Here is a 6000-nt window from a genome sequence, read left to right as displayed (position 1 = left end):
GCTATTATCTAACCCCATTATAAAATGGACTTCACAGCCTGTTAAAAGTCATTAAAATGTATATAAGTATGAGCTATAACTGTCTATTTTCAAACTTACTAATAATACATTTAATGATGAGATCAACATTGGTATACATTTTTCCAGGCATGCTCCCTGATGCATCATATTAATTGTCCAATCAGAGTTTGTCTCAATTGACAGCGATAAAAACTCCACTGAGACGACGAATTACCCCCTCCATCTATTGACAGACATACACAAACAAAAATAAGTGGAGGAATGTGAAATCTGGCAGGCCACCAACACCACTAGTAGATTTTGAAACTCACTCAAGTTGAACGAACCCAGCTTGCATTCTACCCCTGCAGAGATATTGAGGAGAGTGCTGATTGGTGTTCATTCCCCTAAACAGACCTGTCTTTTCCCACCCGTTCCCTGCCCCGCACACATCCCATCGGACTCTGAAGGGAAAGTAAACAGAGAGTAGTTTGATCTTCCATTACGGCCGTAATTCTATTATGGCTATTTACGGTATCGATTCTCCAGTGGAGTAGAGAGGAACAAGTCACCCAGGCTGTACAGGAGGGCCACCGAGGAGAGGCGGAATAAAAAGTCAGCCGTCGCTAACCCCAAGTGACACAAATTACTCTGAGTGACATGAGCATTCTCTAAACTCAGTGGGGAACGATGATGTGGCATTGATTAGAATTATTCAAATGTCACTCCTGTCTTCTGAAGGGTAGAATGTGAGATGGCAATGCGATTTTTCACAGCGCTTCGTCTTTTTGAAGATGAGACAACAAAATTAGCAGCACTCTTCTCTTCTTGTCCAAACCTGCCCTGCAGTCACAAAGTGCTTTAGGGAAATACAGCAGGTTGCCAACTATTCTGCTTTCATCCTAGTTGTTACTTAAACTTGTTTTATAATCAAAATTAAAATGACAAAGTGGCAGTTGTAGAGCCACTGCCTTAGGCAGTTCAGCACAGTAGGCAGGGAATCAGGAAAGATTGTATTACGCCTCCAGGAAAAGACAGAAAGGTTGTGAGGTGGCAGCAGCACCTCGGACTCCCTGAAGACAAAACAAGACCCCCATGAGAAGTTTCGAGATGAATCGCTACAAACACACTCGCACACACAGATAATACAAAGTCTCTCACATACACAAACACTTCAAGGGGACTTTACTGCACCTGGGTGGCCAGACAAAGATGACAAGGTGCTTATCAGCTCGAACCGGGTAGGTCAAAAGGTACCAGAGCGAGTAAGCGACAAGATGAGAGAAATACAGAAAAGGAGAGAGTTAGAAGAGGAAAGTGAGAGACAGAGCAGGTGTGTGTGAAAGAGAGAGAGAGTCTGGGGTTACCCACCACTGCTCTCAAGGGCGAGAGTTCCCTCATGCACGCTACTGATAAAATGAAACCTTGACAACAGAAAGTGCAGATACGTTTGGTGTAAAATACAGTTTTAAAATGTTCTGATTTCATACGTCAAGAGCTATACCGAAGTGTCAGTTTATTCCGAGCTCTATATTAATCCCAACAGAATCTTATTAGTATGGCAGTGGTTTTCAACTGGTGGGTCATTTCAAGGATCTACAATATTTTGTGAGATGGAAAAACGCAATGTAAATAATGAAACCAACCATATAACTGTAAAAAATAGACTTATTAGCCTTAATAGGAAGGAGAAAAAACTCTCCATATCTTCTGTTGATGTTAAAGACCATGTATCCACCGTCTGCTCTGATTGGCCAACTGACCCAGTGCATTGTGATTGGCTGAACACCGCAAGCACTCATCAGAAATGTAATGCCCCTTTCCATAATCACGAGCTTCAGTTAATAATGTCCTTAGTTTTACCGTCAGTTCAAGCCTGAAAGAGGAACAGAGTCGCGTGACAGACACAGTGATGAAGCTCGTATGTGTTTGCAGTACAGAAGCCATGGACAGTTAAGACAGCTGACTCCACTGTGTGACCCTGTCTCTCTCTCTCTCTCTCTCTCTGGCGCTTTTGAATCAGCTACTGGAAGTATGTTTTGTCATTAGTTGAAGTATTTGCTATTGAATGTTCAAATGCAGAGTTTTGCGTATTGCGTGTATGTGTGTTTGCGCGTGTGTGTGTCAGAGAGAGAATCTCTCTCTTCCAGTAGCTGATTCAGAAGGGCCAGATTGTCCTAGCAAAGTCAGAATTACCTCCTCTCCTAGGTTCACGAAACTGTCATCTATAAAATGTGTTGCTGTTCTGTTGTAAGTAATCTTAAAGATTCCTAAATGCATCACTTTCAGAAGGTCAAATAAAGTGGTTTTGCTCTCGTCTAGATACACACAGCATCTCCCTGACATGGCTGCTTCAACACTAACTGTGGTTACTGAAACCACGGCTTCTTTCTTTGCATAAACATTCGGGTGGTATTTTGCTAATTTTTCCATAGACATGTGGGGGCGGGTTTGAATGAGCCATCTTAGGGCAGTGTTGACGAGTCTTTACTTTTATAAAGAATATCTCTTTGGATTTTTGAGACTTTAGTCTTTGCTACTTCACAGATCGTTTTCATGCACCAGAGCTTGTAACACTCCAAAGAGAAAGGAAAAATGTAAATCGCATCATATGACCCCTTTAATAATATAGAAAATCACTGGATATATGCAGTACATATAATATTAATAAAGTTTGATGTTTGAATGTAAAAGAACATTTTGTTTACTTGCACCAAACAACTTGGGACTGTATCGGATCATCACTTGATCCCCCGAAGCAAGACCAGTTGAGATTAATGTGGAATAAACAATGAGATTATTGATCCATAACCACAATCAAGTAGAATTATAACACCATGACTCTCTATTACAGTCCTAGTGATATTTTGCAACAAACTGATTGCCATTATATGAGCTTTTCCAGTCTGCAACAGGGAATTGTTGCATATATGAAAACAATATTAAGTAGTTAACTAGGCAAGGGTAAATATTTTAGTATTACTGTCTTAAAGCCAATAAATACGTCAATAAAAACACTGGATTCCATGTAAACACAGCATTGTGTTTGGATGTGGTTGCACACACAGTCACATCCAGGTATTCTCATGAATTTCTCTGCCTTTAGGCAGTGCTCTCTCTCTCTCTCTAAAGCACAAAGCTATATAAACAGACTTTCATTACCTTTCATTTTCTGTCTGGGTCAATGAGCAGCTGCGGTCTGATGCACTAGTACCCAATAAAAACTGGTACTGAATGAGACCACCAGGACCCCTCCAACTGACTCATGCCGACGTACTGTTGCATATTACTTTAACACTAGCCTCCCAAATGATCCACCATGAACAGAAATGACAACAAAAGATTTAAAGCCAGATAGTGAGAACTTAATTGCTCATATGAAAAGATTTACAAACTAAGCTGTGCATTAGAAATACTGAATTAGAGATTCAGTTATCTGATGGACTTAATTCAGACAATGCAAGGCAGTATGCTTGAGTGCAAGCATAAAGAGCTTTAAAATTAAAATACATTTCACTTGTATAAAGCTTTGCTGCATTTGACATGCTCATTTTAACTCACCAGTGCTCAATTTGGCCTGTAATGGATTAGATGGAATGCCAGCAGGAGACATTAAAATGAGCTTTAGTTGTTGTAGGTCTAATCTCATTGCATATTAATATTAAAGGCTACTGGGATCCTTGGCCAAGCATCCTATAGAGAGGAAATGATTTAATCACAGACTGCTGTTCTCCACAGAGTCTCACACTGTGCGTATATGTGTGTGACACTGAAAGCGAGTGCAGAAGGGGAACAGTAAGGGCTGGTTTGAGAGAGCTGAAGGTCATATCAGAAGAGGAGCTCCGTGCACAGCTGCAGGGGTTATCGCACTGAGAGTGAGAGTGGCAGCAGGGAGCACGTCTTTACACATTTAAAGCCACCTCAATGGCACCAGTAGGGAGGAAGGTCAGCGGGGCCGAAAACGCATAAACATGCACATAGAAATGGAACAGGCATGCAAATAAATTTGTAGGTGATTTTAAATGTAACAGACACAGTTGCATCCTCACAAAAAGGATTTCCAAGATAAAACTATTTGTGGAGAGAATTTGTGGAAGCGTCACATATAAACCCAGGACACATTGTGGTAAACACACTATAAATCTATAAAGAGCAAGACTACACCTAATGCTGTAATGACACTGACTATCTCTGTTATGAAAACATCAACAACAACTATTCTCCAGATACAAATAATCATGACTGGTACAGTGAATCATCCGGCATCTCATTTATATCCTGATCAGGTCAGAAACATGTTTGGATTCACTACTCTCTATTCCTTGAGAATGCTATCATACTGTATGATTGTGTAGACATTCAGCAAAAAAAATAAAAACTCAAACACATTCACATTCATGCCCTCATAAACAGAGGTTGTGCTACAAATAATCATTATCTGTCATTTTGATAGACTGGGTTGTAAGTTTTCCTTCATGCCGCACTTCTATCTGTCAGTAAAATATGGTAATGCTTGCTATTTAGAGTGTCATCATCACAAGAACTGCTGTGACAAGAGCTCTTTCAGTCTTAAGTCAGTGTGAGTTCTTTGACTTCACAATACACAAGATACCTCATTTATCACTGTGAGTGTTAGTCATTTTAACAGAAAAAAACCCTGCATGTTACCTTATCATATACTGCAGATAATAACATAAACTGACATACTGTTCAAAAGTTTGGGTCAGTGTCAGTTATGACAGGTTATCATTTTTTTTACTAAACAATGACACATTATATGAAAAAGATAAGGCATTTATAATGTAACAAATATTTTATTATTTCAAATTAATGCCATTTCTTTCATTTTTATATTCATCAAAGAATCCAGTTTCTACAAAAATATTAAACAGCAAACCATTTTTTATATTCATAATAATATATAAATTATATAATCTATTAAAGCACCAAATCAGCATATTAGAATGATTTCTGAAGAACCTTGTGACACCGAAGACGAGTAATGACTGAAGAAAATTCTAATTTGCCAAAGGAATACATTTCTTTAAAAAAACATATTAAAATAGAAAAGAAAAAAAAAACATTTTAAATTGCAAAATTTCACAATATTACAGCATTTCTACAGCATTTTGATCAAATAAATGTAAGCTTTGTGAGCACAAGAGACTTGTTCCAAAAACTCATCCAAACCTTAAACTTTTGACAGGTATTTTATTTTATTTTATATAAGATAATACACCTAATTTAACTAAGAATTTCTTTTTTTTATTAAAAGAATATTAATTGTATTTATATTTAACAAGGAAATATATATACACTTGACATATTTTCAAAATGTGCTTTTATAAGTATGAATTGTTAAAAAAAATAAAGCATTTCCACAATTGCCGGAACATTATTTTTTAAGGTAAGTTCATTTAAATATAAAGCATATTATAGTGCAGTGATCCTCAAATCTGGCTCGCGAGATCCACTTTCCTGCGAAGTTTAGCTCTAACCCTAATAAAACACGCATGAGTTTGCTAATCAGTGTCTTCAGGATCATTAGAAAATCACAGGCAGGTGTGTTTAATTAGAGTCGGAGCTAAACTCGGCGGGAAACTGGATCTCGCGAGCCAGATTTGAGGATCACTGTTATAGTGTTTCAAAATGGCATGCATTTTGAAATATCCATCACTGTTTATAAAGCAAGCCATAAAAGCCACTTGTGAGTGTGATACAAGCTCATACACACCAGTCTAATATACACAGTCTCCTATGTTCAAAAGAAACACACTCACAATCAGCCAATACACAGCAGCAGCCTGATACTTACAAACATACAGTATAATAAATTCACAACAGACTTATGCTAGACACACAGTAGAGCAACAGCAGCAGCAGTCCAATACATATTTATCTCCAACAAAGCAGCATTAGGCTGATACAGCCAGGCGAAGGCATTCCGACTGCAGTTTGTGCATGAGCAACACTGAGGCCCACACGCATATCAATGTGGTC

Source organism: Carassius auratus, chromosome 28 (genome assembly GCF_003368295.1).
Source record: "Carassius auratus strain Wakin chromosome 28, ASM336829v1, whole genome shotgun sequence".
In the NCBI taxonomy this organism is placed as follows: domain Eukaryota; kingdom Metazoa; phylum Chordata; class Actinopteri; order Cypriniformes; family Cyprinidae; genus Carassius; species Carassius auratus.
The sequence above is the reverse complement of the archived record's forward strand: the minus strand, read 5'-3'. Positions refer to the sequence as shown.